Here is a 16,164-nt window from a genome sequence, read left to right on the forward strand (position 1 = left end):
AGGTCTTTCTTTTAAGACTAGTATATGACTAAACATTCATTATCTATGTTTTAGACCTATAAGATCATTGTAAGTTTAAAGCAGTCATTTTTATGTCAAAGGTCCACATGGTTTTGTCAATAAAAAATCATTTGCCTAGTGTCTTATTATTTTTGAAGCTTTATGTGGGTAAACTAGTCAATATTTTATTTACTGGAATTGCACCCGCAATAAATTGTCCATTCCCAGTTTATGACCTTTAGTTACCAGATAGTGTTCTCACAGCTAACCTAGAGAGAATGTTTTCCCCGATCATAAATTTGTTCCAAGTCTGTTTTCTTTTTCCTAGTGCAATCAGTCTAGGATACATGAAGGTTTACAGAGCCCTTAATTTCAGCTTTTAGAGGACTCAAAATTACTTGTATAAATTTAGGAATTTTATAGAATCAGTTTTAGCACTACCACATAAAGGTACATCCTCATGCTAACATTCAGAAAACAGGTCCAATATCCTCAAGAATCATTAGCCTATATAATAGGGCCAGAAATAATTTTCATCAGCAGCAAGAGGCACTCCTGTAATGAAGTCTCTTTGGACCTTGCCTCAGAGCTCACCCATCACAGACCATAGAAAATGGTGGGCCATCTCCGGAAAAGTCACTTGTATGACTTTAGACTTTCCTAGATGGCTTCTAATACAGTATCTTTTCAGTTTGCTTTTTCCGCAGCAATTGAGGCATTAATTAATTTTAATTTTTGTTTCAGTTATATTAAAGTGCATTTGTATATTAAGATGTGCAAGAATAATTATAATTGCTCTTTTAAATGATTTCAAGTTCTTCAAATCATTATCATTAGAATCCAATAATATGGGATTATTAAACTATGAATAAGACATGTTATCTTGGTTTTTTTTCTTGCTACTTTTGTTTTTGCAATGAAAAATGACTATCTGGAGTAAGTTTATATGCATATGCATTATATATGTATATTTATATATGCATACATTTATAAATATGAATTATATATGTATATGTTATATATGTGTATACATATGTATACAAACTTACATATGTATACATACATATTGTATTATATTATATGTATTTAGGCTTTTATAAATACATAATTTTATTGAGTATTTTGCATTGATTTTCATAAGCAAGATTGGTCTGAAATTCTCTTTTTTTGATTGGTTTCTTGTGTTGTTTAGTGTTGTGTTCACCTTGTCCAGCAAGAAAAAAACACAACACGGTCGGATTCTTCTCAACAGCCTTTTTTATTTTAGGAACACCTCCATGCTATGGGGAACCCTGGAAACCCCGAGAGGACTGCTTATATACACCCCAGCACTGGGGAGAGCTATGTGTCCTCCTGGGAATGGTCAGTCTGTCGGCACTTTGATTCTTATGCACCCACTCGGGAGGGGTTGGCGCCAGATTCGGGCTAACGCCTGCGCAATGGCGTTGTTTACTGCGCTGGTGTACTGGAGGCCGGCGCCATCTTTTAGGCGCACGGCTGCCTATATCTCCCCCTTTTTTGTTTAATAATATGATGCTGGATTAGGTCTGGGCAAGTCTGTCCATAGGCCACGGCTCCTGTCTTGGTCGATCCTTTCATGTCACAGCCTTATCCGTCCTAGGGTTACCCTATCGCCACTGGGCCCCGTGTCTTAGGTTGGTCTGTGCATAGGAAAGTTGCCCGTCTCTGGATACCCCAGTGTTGCATGACAGTAACTGCTAAATGACCTAGGGCGAACTCTATAAAAGAGGCCAGCCAAGTTTTAAAGAAATGAATTAGTGGGGAAATCATGATCACCCTATCACGTACAATGAGGAAACCTCAGCGATGTGCAAGGGCTGATCAATGATCATTGAGTCTCTCTCGTCCCAGTGCAATGGATCCATAAATCCGTGGGGTGCAAGAGCAGAGAACTCAGATGCTGACTAATTCTTGAGCATAACAAAACTTTAGGGGAGACGCCCTCTTTAATCACCATCAATGCTTGGTACACCACTGCCTTATACTGAGTGTACTCTCGTTTGAATCGACACAATAGCCAGACACAAAAGACACAACCCAGGAGGATCACTACTCCCCAGGCCAACATTCCCGCCCACTCCTTAAAAAATGAGAAGGCATTGGTGATCCAGGAGGTGAAGTCCCCCAAGGTGACGGGGTCCAGTCAAGTGCTGTTGAGTTTTGCAATCTGGAGGAGCAGCTTTCTGGACAACTGCTCTGCTTTAGCCGACCAATTTCCTACTCAGATAAGAGGCAAATCTGTTCAAGAGACTGAGAGAAATTAGCTTGTACAACTTTATACAAGGGGCACCTAATGGGCATAGGTGGCAAACATTTCAAAATCTACTATAGGCACAAAGGTGGGAAGTTTCACAACCACAGCAGTATACCCTGCCAACATTCTGCTAAAAAACATGTCCTTCCGGAACTATTACAATCTATATCTCTGTCGGTGGGAGTAATTTTTGTGTCAGCCTCTCTGGTACCCAAATTGGGTGTTCTTGACCCTGTGGAAAAACACAAACAGCCCCCCTGGATCTCGAAATAACGGGATCGGGGCCATACCATTTTCCAGTTAGGACATCTTTCCATTTGACATCCTGTTTAAGGATAGGTGAGGTCATGGCATGCCTATCTGCAGCCAAACGACCATGTTCGTCCAGAATTAAAAAAATTAAAGTAAAGAGGGCTAAAGATAATTGTTCTTTGGGTGGCTGGCCATCAGCGATTCCCCCTTTTTGTTTTTGTAAGAGTTCTTTTAAGGTTCGATGTGCTCTTTCCACAATGCCTTGGCCCTGTGGATTGTAGGGAAGGCCAGTAGAGTGACTAACCTGCATTATTTTGCAAAAGGTTTGGAATGATTTTGATGTATATGCGGGGCCATTATCAGTTTTTAGCACTAGGGGCTTGCCCCATGTAGCCCAAGCCTCTAAGCAGTGAGATATGACATGAACTGCTTTTTCCCCTGTCAATGGAGAGGCATGTAGGACACCAGAACTGGTATCGATGGACACATGTACATATTGTAATTTCCCAAAAGCTGGGATATGCATGACCATCTTGCCATAACATAGCAGTTGGCAAATTTATGGTTCTTAATATGCATAGGTACAAAGGTTCTTGCTCATTTATATGATTTAACTGTGTTTTTTGGATAGCTCTTTCCACCTTCCTAAGAACATCAGAAGCCTTAGGTGTTAATTGTCTCAATGAGGTAATATGTGATTCTTCTTCTAAAATTTGAAATAAAGGTTTTAATTCTGAAGTAGGGATCCTTAAATAAGGTCTAATCCAATTTTTATCTCTTAATAATTTTTGAAAATCATTTAATGTTTTTAGATGTTCTTTTCTTATACTAATCTTTTGTGGGGTGACACACCGTAGAGTAATAGTGGCTCCTAAAAAATGACTAACATTAGACTGCTGTACTTTTTCTGGTGCAATAATCAAGCCATTATTTTTTAACGTTTCATTAAGCAAGCCATAAGCTTGCTGTATACTTTTTTTTTTCAGGTCCACAAATCACAATATCATCCATATAGTGACAAATTTTTAAGGAGGGGAAACCATCTCTAACTGGTTGTAAAGCTTTTCCTACGTATAACTGACATATGGTAGGGCTATTTGCCATTTCTTGGGGGCAATACCCGCCATTGATACTTTTTATCAGGCTCCATATGATTAATAGAAGGCAGGGTAAATGCAAATCTAGGTTGATCTTTCTTATTCAATGGAATGGAAAAGAAACAATCTTTAATATCTACTACTATAATTCTCCAATCCTTAGGTAGAGCCGAGAGTAGGGGTAGTCCTCTTTGTACAGGACTCATAACTTGCATATGTGCATTAATGGCTCTTAGGTTATGTAACAATATCCATTTACCTGACTTTTTCTTTACAAAAAAATAGGGGTATTCCAGAATGATTGTGTGGGTTCTACATGTCCCAGGTCTAATTGTTCTTGTACTAATTCTTTAGCTGTTTTTAACTTCTCAGAGGGTAAAGGCCACTGAGGAACCCACACCGTGTCCTCTGTACACCACAGAATGGGCAAAGGCTCCTCAGTAGCCCCTAGAAAAAAACCAGCCCTTTCTTGTCTGCTTTTTCTGTGGCTTTAGCTGGTGAAATTCTACCTTGTAAATTTTTTCCAATACCTAGTCTAGGTATATATCCCATTTATTTTATCATTTCCTTGCTTTTCTGAGAATAATTTACTGGATAGAATGCTTTTATCCGCTCCTGTATCCATTATACCTTGAAAGGTTTTTCTCTCTATTTGTAAAGATATGTACTTTCTTTCCAAACCTACTCTTTCTACCCTTTGTACACTGCTTTTGCATATGACCTGTTTTCTTAGGTTCATTCATGTTGTTTAGAATGACTCCAACCTTGAGTTTCTAATTTTAAGCTAACTTTCTGTTACAAGCAAAAGGCTGCCTGTGCCTTTTAGAGATCCATTTGTAATCGGCCCTCAGTGGGGCTTTTACATCTGTACTTGAGTCCCAGCCACCGTGCAGCTAACTCATCAGTTTTTGCTGTGCAGACTGAGACTGCTTTTTATATTTTTTAACATGAAACACAGAACAACAATCATTCAATCATCCAAACAAAAACAAACATGAGTTGACAGACATATAGACAATTTGGTGCACCAAAAATAGACAATAGACGGGAATAGAACTTGATGTCTCAAATGGACACAGATATCCTATCCAGAGCTAAAAATATCTCCATAGGAGCCAGAGAGGAAACAGGACATCTGCCATTTTCCTTCTGTCCCTGGGAGGGCTCTGAAATAGCTTATTTTCATTTTTTCTCCTTCTTCTGGGAATTCTGCCCAGTGGCTGCTTCTAATAGTTACTCCTCTTTCCCTGAGAGCTATCTTTAAGCCTTTGATGAAGGCTGCCTCTTTAGTCAAAGTCTTCGAGAGGAGGGTAAATTGACTTAATTTTTTGTTCTTCATTTTTTTTATATTATCCTTTGTATCTTTATATTATCCTCTGTATCTTTATATTTTATATTCCTTTCTTTTTCTTATTTCTTTTTAAGCCTTTCTCCTCTTTCGACCTACTCTCTTGTTGCTCTATAAAGATTTTCTGACCTGTCCTGACTGCCTGACAATTCAAACCATAACAGAGTCCATATATCAGAACAAACAAGACCAAAACTATCAGACCTACCCACAAAGGGTCAATGGGAGGAAAAAGCATAACTCATGAATCTTAACTTGTCCCAAAGCTGGGAACCTTATCATCTCAATCCTTTCTTTCCTTTCCTTCTTTCTTTCTTTTCCCCTTTCCTTTCTTCTTTTCTTTCTTTTCCTTTCTTTTTTTCTTTCTTTTCCTCTCCTTTCTTTTCCTTTCCTTTTTTTTCTTTCCCTTTCCCTTGCCTTTTCCTTTCCCCTTTCCTTTTCTTCACTATTTCCTTTTCTTTATCACTGATTCCTTTTATTTTTCCTCCCTTTTCTTTTCCTTTTTATCCCCCTTTAACCCAGGGATCAATTTTGGGAGATGCCGTTCCTCAGCTGAAGAGTTCTGAATCCATGAAATCCTCCATTCCCCATACAGGCCACCACTTTGTTGCGCTCACCTCGTCCAGCAGGAAAAAATGCAAAATGGTCGAATTCTTCTCAACAGCCTTTTTTATTTTAGGAACACCTCCATGTTACAGGGGAACCCCGGAAACCTAGGGAGAACTGCTTATATAAACCCCAGCACTGGGGAGAGCTATGTGTCCTCCTGGGATTGGTCAGTCTGTCAGCACTTTGATTCATATGCACCTGCTCGGGAGGGGTTGGCGCCAGATTCGGGCTAGTGCCTGCACAATGGTGCCTGTATACCAGAGGCCAGCGCCATCTTTTAGGTGTGCGACTTTAGGTATCAGATTAACAGTTGCTTCATAGAATGTTTTATTTTTATGGAATAATTTGAGGAATATTGGTATTTTTGAAGGTCTGATAGAATTCTGCACTAAATCCATTTGATCCTGGGATTTTTTGGTTGGGTTTTTTTTTTTTAATGACTTCTATTTCCCATGGGATAGGATATGGGCCTGTTTGGATAGTTTACCTGCTCTTGATTTAACCTTGGTATGTGATATCTCTCTAGAAAACCAAATCCAAGAACATATCAAAACCATCATCCACCATGATCAAGTAGGCTTCACCCCAGGAATACAAGGTTGATTCAATATAGGAAAATTTATTCATGTATTCCTGCATATAAACAAACTCAAAAAAAATCACAAGATCATCTCCTTAAACATGACAAAATACAACACCCCCTCATGTTAAAAGTATTGAAGAGATCAAGAATTCAAAGCTCATACCTTAAGATAATAACCTTAAGATAATAAAAGCAATTTACTGCAAACTAATAACCAATATCAAATTAAATGGAGAGATACTTGAAGCAACCCCACTAAAATCTGGAACAAGAATGCCCACTCTCCCCATAACTATTCAATATAGTACTCGAAGTGCTAGCTAGAACATTAAGTCACCCAAAAGTGATCAAAATGATACAACGTGGCAAAAAAGAAATAAAGGTATCACTATTTGCAGATGACATGATAGTACACATAAGTGACTCCTAACATTTTACCAGAGAACTTCTCCCTCTGAAAAACACCTTCAGCAAAGTCATATAAAAATATAAAATTAACTCAAATAAATCAGTAGCCTTCCTTTATAAATGATAAACAGGTTGAGAAAGAAGTTAGGTGAACAACACCCTTCTCAATAGCCACAAATAATCTAAAATATCTTGGGGTAAAGTTAACCAATCAAGTGAAAGATCTGTATGACAATAATGTCAATTCTCTCAAGAAAGAATTCAAAGAAGATCTCAGAAAATGGAGAGATCTCTCATGCTTGTAGATTGGCAGAATTAACATAGTAAAAATGATCATACTATCAAAAGCAATCTACAGATTCAGTGCAACCTCCATAAAAATCCCAACACAAGTCTTTAAAGACATGGAAAGAGCAATTCTCAAATTCATCTAAAAAGGCAAAAAAAAACAAAACAAAACAAAACAAAACAACAGAATAGCAAAAAACAAATCTTAACAATAAAAGAACTGCTAGAGGAATCACCATTCCTGATCTCAAGCTTTACTACAGAGCAATAGTGATAAAAACTGCATGTTGTTGGTACAGAGAAAACCATGTTGTTGATCAATGGAATAGGATTGAAGACCCAGAAATAAAACCACACACTTAAGCACACTTGATCTTTGACAAAGAAGCCAAATATATACAATGGACAAAAGAAAACATCTTCAATATATGGCTCTGACCTAACTGGTTGTCTGTATGTAGAAAAATGAAAATAGACCCATATTTGCCACCTAGCACAAAGCTCAAGTCCAAGTGGATCAAGGACCTCAACATAAAACCAGATAGATAGAGTCTAATAGATGAGAAAGTGGGAAAGAGCCTTGAACTAATTGGCACAGTGGGAAATTCCCTAAACAGATCTCCAAAGGCTCATGTTCTAAGGTCAAGAATTATTAAATGGGACCTCATGAAACTGGAAAGATTCTGTAAGACAAAGGACATAGTCAATAGAACAAATTTGCAACCTACAGATTGGGAAAAATTCTTCACTAACTCCACATCTGATAGAAGGCTAATATCCAAAATATAGAGAGAACTTAAGAAGCTAACCACACACACACAAAAAATCCAATCAATAAATGGGGTATAGAACTAAACACAGAGAATTCACAACAAAGGAATCTTGAATGGCTGAGAAGCACCTAATGTCCTTAGTTATCAGAGAAATACGAATCAAAATTAACACTGAGATTACACCTTATACCAATCAGAACAGCTAAGATAAAAAAAAAAAACAAAAAAACAAAACCTCAGGTGACAACACACATTGGAGAGGATGTAGAGAAAGAGTAACACTCCTTCATTGCTGGTGGGATTGCAAACAGGTACAACCATTCTGGAAATCAATCTGAAGGTTCCTCAGAATTGGAAATAGATATACCTGAAAACCCAGCAATACCACTCTTAGGAATATTCCCAAAAGATGCCCCACCAGGCTACAGGAGCATGTGTTCCACTATGTTCATAACAGCCTTGTTTGTGATAGCCAGAAGTTGAAAACAACCGAAATGTCCCACAACAGAAAAATAGCTACTGAAAATGTGGTTCATTTACAAAATGGAATACTATTCAGCTATTAAGAACAACGATATCCTGAGTTTTGCAGGCAAATGGATGGAACTAGAAAATATCATCCTGAGAGAGGTAACGCAAATCCAAAAGGACATGCATGGTATTCACTCACTAATTAGTGGACATTAGCCCCCCAAAATGTACAGAATACCCAAGATACAGTCCACAGAACTCCAAAAGGTCAACAAAATGAAGGTCCTAAGTGAGGATGCCTCAGTCCCACTTGGGAGGGAGAAGAAAGTAATCACAAGGGGTGTGGGGACAAGGAGAGGGAGGGAGGGACCAGGGGTGGAAAAAGGACAGGGAAGGGTAAGAGTGGAGGACATGATTTGGTATTGGGTGGGGGAAAAGGACTGAAGCCCTGAGGATCAACAGAAAGAATGAAAACAGGAAACCTCAGGAAGTAGGACATTGGGGGGGGGCTCCAGAATGTACCAGAGAGCTGAGAGGCCAGAGACTCTCAGGACTCAAAGTGGGGGACCTTAGATGAAATGCCTGACAATAGGGAGAGGGAACATATAGAGCCCACCTCCAGCAGGAAGACGGGGTATCAAGTGAGGGATTGGGTTAACATCCCACAGTGAAAACTCTGACCCATAATTGTTACTGTCTGAGAGGATGATAGGGATGGAAATGGAGAGGAGCCTGAGGAAAAGAAGGTCCAGAGACAGGCCCAAAGTGTGATCCAGTTCAAGGGGTGTCCCCAAGGCCTGACACTATTACTGAGGCTATGGAGTGCTCACAAAAAGCGACCTATCATGACTGCCCTGAAAAAAAAAAAAAAAAAAACCAACCAGCAAGTGAGTCAGATGCAGATATTTGAACCCAACCACTGGACAGAAGTTTCTGAGACCTGTGGTTGAATTAGGGAAAGCTGGAAAAAGCTGAGAGGGAGGTCTACCCTGTAGGAGTACCAGCAGTCTCAATTAACCTGGGCCCCTGAGATCTGGAACACTAAACAGGCAGCATACACCACCTGATATGAGGCCCCCAACACATATTCAGCAGAGGACTGCCCGGTGTAGGTTCAGTCAGAGAAGATCCTCAAGAGACTGGAAGCCCCACAGAGTTTAGAGTTCTGGTGGAGTGGAGGGTGAGAGTTGGGTGGGGACATCCAGATGGAAACAGGGCAGTCAGGAGGAGGTATGGGAAGGGGAATAGTCAGAGGGTGGACTGGAAGGGGGATACAATCTGGAATGAAAACAAGATTAAAAATTAAAAAAAAACAAAACAATAGCTGACTTTGAGTATCCACTTCTGTGTTTGCCAGGCCCAGCATAGCCTCACAAGAGACAGCTATATCAGGGGTCTGCAACCCTATAGGTGGAACAACAATATGAACTAACCAGTAACCCCCAGAACTCGTGTCTCTAGCTGCATATGTATCAGAAGATGGCCTGGTCAGCCATCATTGGGAGGAGAGGCCCCTTGGTCTTGCAAACTTTATATGCCTCAGTACAGGGGAACGCCAGGGCCAAGAAGTGGGAGTGGGTGGGGAGGGGAGTGGGGGTGGGGAGGGTCTGGGGGACTTTTGGGATAGCATTGGAAATGTAAATGAAGAAAATACCTAATTTTACAAAAAACAAAAACAATAAAACATTCACTTGTAAGCCTGACGATAGAGGAGATAATGTGGGAGTCTGGGTCTCTTGATGAGGTTTCCCAGGGACAACAGTGGAGGACTCTGAATCTGGCGTGAAGGTCATGAGAAGATAAACAATGAATCTTGTCCTACTTTGCAGCAGGAAAGTGCCATGGAATTTATACTTGTTCTGGCAAGGATGCATGACCCTTTGCTTAATATTAAGGTTCATTAGGGAGAGATCATCAACTGTGTGAAACAAAGAAGGAGCAGGTCAGACCCCTCTGTCCCCTGGAATTTTTCCCATGGGCTGCTAGCTGTGTTGCTTTCAAATTTAAAACTTATTTCTTTCCACTCAACAGAAAGAAGAGAGAAAAAATTACAGAAACTGGTAAATTACACGTTGCTATTTTTTCTTTTGGTTTATGGCTGTTTTGATGAATTTCCTGTTTCATATTTAGGGGGCATTTGTCGAGGTCCTCCTTCATTCTCAGATTAAATCAGCTCTACCACTTTTAAAATCTTTAAAAGTTTTTGAATATTTTTAGAGCTAAACAAAAATATATACACAGTACAGAGAGATGCCATATACCCTGCCCCAGTAACCCACCTTATTAAGAATTACAGTGATACATTTGTTTAAAGTTAATTATTTAGCTAATTGTCATTTAATGGTTAAAGATCTTATGACTGTCTTCATGTTTTACCAGTTTCTGCCTTCCCAACTAGACATTAAACTCACTAATTAAAGTACTGTGGATGTTTTCCCTTTAATGTATAAATTTGTGACATTCTGTGTATAGTATTAAAAATTAGTGCTGACCTGAGCTTCACACCTCAGATTTTCTCACTTTTTATTTAATCTGATACAAAAAAAAATCACATTGTCTCATTACATCTACTAAATTGATCTTCTTAAGTTTCTCTAGGCAATGATATCCTCTTTAAATTGTTATTTAAAGTCAATATTTTTAGTTTTCATATTTAAAAGTTCACACGTCCAATTATGAAATGAATACATCATATGCAAATTAATTAGATTATAGAATATATCTATATCAATAAAATATAAAATATGGTTACATATAAATATTTGCAATCTACCTACCTGTATCCTTTTGCATAAAAACATAGATAAAAGTAGATCATATTGAATAAACATTGTTGCTACAATGTTAATTCTGTTAAAAGAATGTCACCTTCAGAAATTAGGTATAAAATATTTACTTTTCAATATAATTGTGCAACTCATACGTTTTATGTGAATCATTGTATACCTGCACATATATTACATTAGGTGAATTCATGTAAGTAAATAAATGAACTGATATTTTATTTTCTAAATTGAGATAATAAGTATTGATGAAGGGATAAGAAGGCAAAAGTCCATGAACTACAAGAGATAGATGATAGGTGGAAGGGCACAAAGAGGCTCATGGGATGGAGGAAGAAGAATCAGAAGTCAACACAACAAATTTTCCTGAAACATAGCTAAATGTAATATAGTACTGTATAGGCAAATTCAATTTTTAAAAAATAATGTGTATTTTTAATTATATAATTATATATAATATAACAAATAAATATATAGCTATATAATTATTATATAATATAGTTTAATAACTATAAAAATTAAAATAAGAGATTCAAGTTGGATTTTTGTCAAAAATGACTAAGATTATTAAACCGTGTAGTAAATGTTGATTGTTATTCATAAAAATAAATGCTCTGGCAGTGTCTATAAATTTTGTATTGGTCACTGTAGTAAATTCTGATGATCTCATAAGTTTTGAAAATATTCCTCCAGGATTTTCAAGAATGCCTCTGCCTCTCAGCTAGGATTAATTTGTGTGTGTTCTGGAGAAAGCAACTAAGGGTACCATCATTTGGAGAACTGGAGAAAGAGATGCCCAGTGCTGCAATTCTCTAGACCCAGACTTAGTATCTGTAAAGATATTTAATTCAGACAATAACATAGGTACTCCAAAATGCCTGGGTTAAAAATGAGGTTGAATGGATAATTGCATGTTCTAGAAGGTACAAAATCAATTGCATCTGCTGCTTAAAAAAAAAAAAAAAAAAGGGTTTGTGGGCATTTTCCAGCCTCCTAAGGGAGTCACTAGTAAACCTTTAACTTGTTTTCCTTGTGAAAATAAGAAAAGAAAGAAATTTCTGCAGCAAGAAATTACTTTTGTATTTTGATTTTCATACTTTTGTAATTTCATGAAGCACCTGAAAATTGTTTGGGGCAGAGGTAAGTGTTGCAGCTTTCCCTGGAATTTTCTTCACACAGAATCCATGACAAGCAAAAGTCTGTGTAGCTTTTGGCATTTTTCTAAGCCAGGCCATAGATTTCTGAGCTATTTCTACCACAAAAATGTTTATTGTAGTGAGGAATATTTTTGTCAAAATAGGTAAAACTCTAAATTAAGGTTTAACTCAAGTTCTCACTGAGTCCCTCTTTAACAAGATAATTCAGACAAAACTTCTGACCTTTCCTCAAACAGGACCTCCCAAGAGCTTTGAAGTTCTTACCACATCTCTGTTAAAACAAGTTCCCTCATATTCTTGCTCCCCTCAACCCTTCTGGAACTTTACAATCATGCCTCATTCTCTCTTTGACATGTTCAAGTAATTCCAGGCTCCTAAGATTTCTGTTCAAATTCTTTTTTCATTTGAAAATAAATCATGTCTCATTTTTTTTGTTTTTACTGTAATTTTAAATTTTCTCCCTTTTAAACAACATCCAGTCAGTTGCCAATATATTTTCTTATATATTTTAAATGCCACATACATGTGTTTAAACTCGCATCTTATAACATCCTATGTGGACCCCTGTGGGTTTATTACTTGCATTTCCTTCAGGATATTTTTAAAATCTTAGTTCTTCACGTGTATACAGATTGATGCCATTTTCTCCAAGGCTATTGGGGAAAAAAAAAACAGAAATGATTTAAGACTCAAGGTGATATTCTCTTCATCTTTGCTTTTGAAAGACTCCAAACTCCCAAAGGGAGGCACTTACTCAAGCCTCGGGTCAGCCACGCACCCAAGAAGACACTGAGACCGGTACTTAAGATGTATTGGGAGTAAGATTTAATATAGCAACGACAAGAAAGCAAACAGAAAGCACATATACCAGATATCTGGGGTCGGATCTCATGCAGCAGGTGCAGAGGAGATTCGGCAATTAGCCCAAAATTTCACAGGCTTTTATAAGAGGAGGGCAAGGGGGGAGCAGGGCAGGGAAAATACAGTTTTTACGTCACTAAGTGATTCAACCAAGGGTTTTTCCAAAGTGCTTTTGCAACCGCGTCCCACACTTTGGCCATGTACTTGATTCATTAGAACTGAGGTTTTTACTCACACCCTTATCTCAAAAATGTCCCTGGCACAGTCCTTAGTTGGGAGGGGTAGGACTGGGTTCGTTCCAGGAAACCCTTATCTCAGAAATGTCCCCGGAACAGTTTTCATTTGAGAGGGGGTCTGACTCTGGTGTGAGAGTTCAGAATGTACTCTGGGGTGAGAGTTCTGGTGGTCAGTAATTTTCCTCTTTCATTCCCCCCTTCTTTTAGTAAATAATTCTAATCTTAGAATTTCAGATACTGCATAATGCACCAAATGAAAGACTCTATTTTAACATGGGAACAAAAACAGAACAAGAAGCATTAGTAAACAGAACTAGGCAGGGGCCCTTTTAGCGAGGCTTGAGGGTCTGGGCACGATGTAGGTGCACGTAGATCAGATCTCTGGCTGGAACTGGTGAGATGTCCTTGGGGTACCCAGCTCGTTCACTGTCTCAGCTGTTGGGATCCCTGGAGCAATGTCGTCCGCGTACTCAGTCCAATTTTTCCCAGTTGTGACCAGACCACCTGCAAGCCTTTTAACTTAGCATACAGATCATTATTATAACAACATAGGTTTAAACACATCATTTGAGACTATGATGGGCATAGGAGTCTCATAAAGGATAAAACTGAATCAAGAGGAAGTGTTTCTAGTACGTTTAAGTAGGGCATAGGGAAGGAACACCAAGTCTGTGCCAGTCTCTACGATTAATTTAGTCAAGGTCTGTCATAGAGTTTTAAACTAATTTTTATCTATCCTGAGCTCTGAGGTCTATACACACAATGTAATTTTTGACCTCTGAATGCTTGGCCACACCCTGACTTACCTGGGCAACAAAGCAGGGCTATTATCTGACACTATTGCTTTTGGCACTCTGAACCTTGGAAAAATTTTCTTCAATAATCTTCTTGATGACTATGTGAGCAGTCTCATTTATCCATTTTGAGAACGTTTTTTTCTTCAATCGTGAGGCTACTGCCGTCCGTGTACCAGCTCAAACTCTCAGGCCAAGGCTGATCTGATCTTTACTTGCCGAGGTAAGTAGCCCCCTCTGTTGGTAGATGGTCCCATGGATATGAGCTGCTTTTCATCTACTACTGCTGCTCCTGTGACAAAGCTGCTGCCATCTGTGTACCAGGCAGGCACACCTGGCCAAGGCTGATCAGTCAGATCTCTCCTTGTTCCAGTTTCCTCAGCCAGGACATCAGCACATTGATGTACAGGAGTGGAGTCATCCGCCAAGGAGCAGTAAACTCTGGTAGTGGGTATAGTCACATGCTGACCCAGAGTAAGCTTGTCAGCGTCTTTAACAAGCAGGGCTGCCTTTATGCTGTCAAAGGCTTTTTGGTGTTCCTCAGTCCAGGTGAATGGGACTTTTTCTTTCTGCAAAAGCCCGCCGTCCCCAGAAACTCACGTACTTGGCGCGGGGTGGTGGGGGTTGGGATCAGCATCACAGTCTTTTTTCTGGCCTCGGTGAGCCACGCTTTTCGTTGTCTCGGCACCTCGGTCTCTGCCTTTAGCCAACCGCAGGGCTTGGGTTAGTGCCAGGAGTTCATGTTTTCCAGAGCATTAGTCAGCCATCGGTCAGGGGGCTGAACCACACTTTTAGGGCATGTGCCAAGTTTTGTCTCAGAGTCAGTTTATCTGCGTCCTTGACTAGAAACCACTATGTGCAGACAAGCAGGTCATCTTACAGTCACCAGGTCTAATTTTCACAAGTATGCCACCGGTCTTTTTCAGGGTCCCAATTTCTGAGTAAGAACCTCTTTGGCAATACTTTTGTTCTCGGTCACATCTAGGAGTCCCAAAGTTAGGGACAATATTAGGGCAGTCTCAATAGCATCTAAGGCCATCCAAGGTTGTTTTTTTTATTTTTTATACGAAGGGCTGTTTATCTTTTTAATTCAGCAAAACCTGGAATCCACAGTTTGCAAAGGCCTGCAGTGTTCAGGGACCTTTTAAACTTGCTTTGCATTGGTCAGTGGAGGAATATGAAAACACAGTCTCTTTTTAGCTGCTTTTAACAGGTAGACTACCAGTCTCTTTTAAGGACTCAGCTTCTGTGTTAGCACCCCTTCTGCTTTTTCTTTACTTTCAGCCACAAACAGGTGAAGGGTTTGGTCATGAGGGGGGGCTCCTCTTTTTTTTTGTTAGGACAGTAAACACTTTGATCTTCAGCCAAAAGCTTTCTTTTTTCTGTTGCCAGGTACTAAGTTTTCTAGTCTCCCTGACTTTTGTGACCAGCATTTTATTTTTTCTTATCTTTTTTAGAAAATTTTCTGGCTCCTTATTTCTTACAGATCATCTCTAAGTGCTAGTATTATTAGCAAGTGTCACTTTGCTAGGTTCTAGTCTTTGTCAGTTATCTCTCTTTACTCCTGTTTCTTAACTGCAATGGAGATCTCATATAATGTCTCTCTTTCTATCTATATATATCTTTTTGTGTCTCTTCCCTGCCCTTGCTTACTTTGAATGTTATCTAATTATTACATCTATATTCTGTCACTTAACTTTTTCATAGTTTACCTCTTTTTACTGTTAACCTATTTCTTTTGAGTCTGCTGAAGCTTTGCTCTCAGCTCTTTTTTTGCAGACCTCTATCTTTCTCTTAACTTTTGTAACTTTTTATTACCTATTACCTAGGTCAGATTGATGGGACATTTACTAGCCCCACAGACATGAGACCCTCAACAGAGCCTGGCAGTTAGACCCATAGGTGCTCCTTACCTTGGACAGAAGAAGCCCCAAGTGAGTGGTCTCCCTCACCGGAGCCCAGAACAGACTTACTGCCAGCAACTCAGGGCAGTGCCTGAGAAGAGAAAACACATGGGGCAGAGAAGGGAGTGCAGTTCTCACATCAGACCACTGATATTTCAAAATGAACACAATTTTTTCTCTGTTAACAAGAGACAGGATACAGGGGGCAGGAGAATGAGCCTTTCTCCCACCCAAGAGGCAGGCAAAGGCTGAAAACAAATCCTTTGATGTGAAGAGCTCAGCGCCCGAGTCTCCCCGCTGCGCACCGGAATGCGGAGTAAACTTC

General features: G+C 39.2%; 1 protein-coding gene across 1 annotated transcript in view; it reads right to left on the reverse strand.

Annotated features, from left to right (window-relative positions):
- Window positions 1–16,164, reverse strand: part of LOC110291960 (arylacetamide deacetylase-like 2) — a 72,652-nt gene that overhangs the window by 42,462 nt on the left and 14,026 nt on the right. The window lies entirely within an intron of this gene.

The sequence above is a fragment of the Mus caroli genome, unplaced genomic scaffold, assembly GCF_978045245.1.
Source record: "Mus caroli unplaced genomic scaffold, Mus_caroli_1 scaffold_3, whole genome shotgun sequence".
Taxonomy (NCBI): Eukaryota; Metazoa; Chordata; class Mammalia; order Rodentia; family Muridae; genus Mus; species Mus caroli.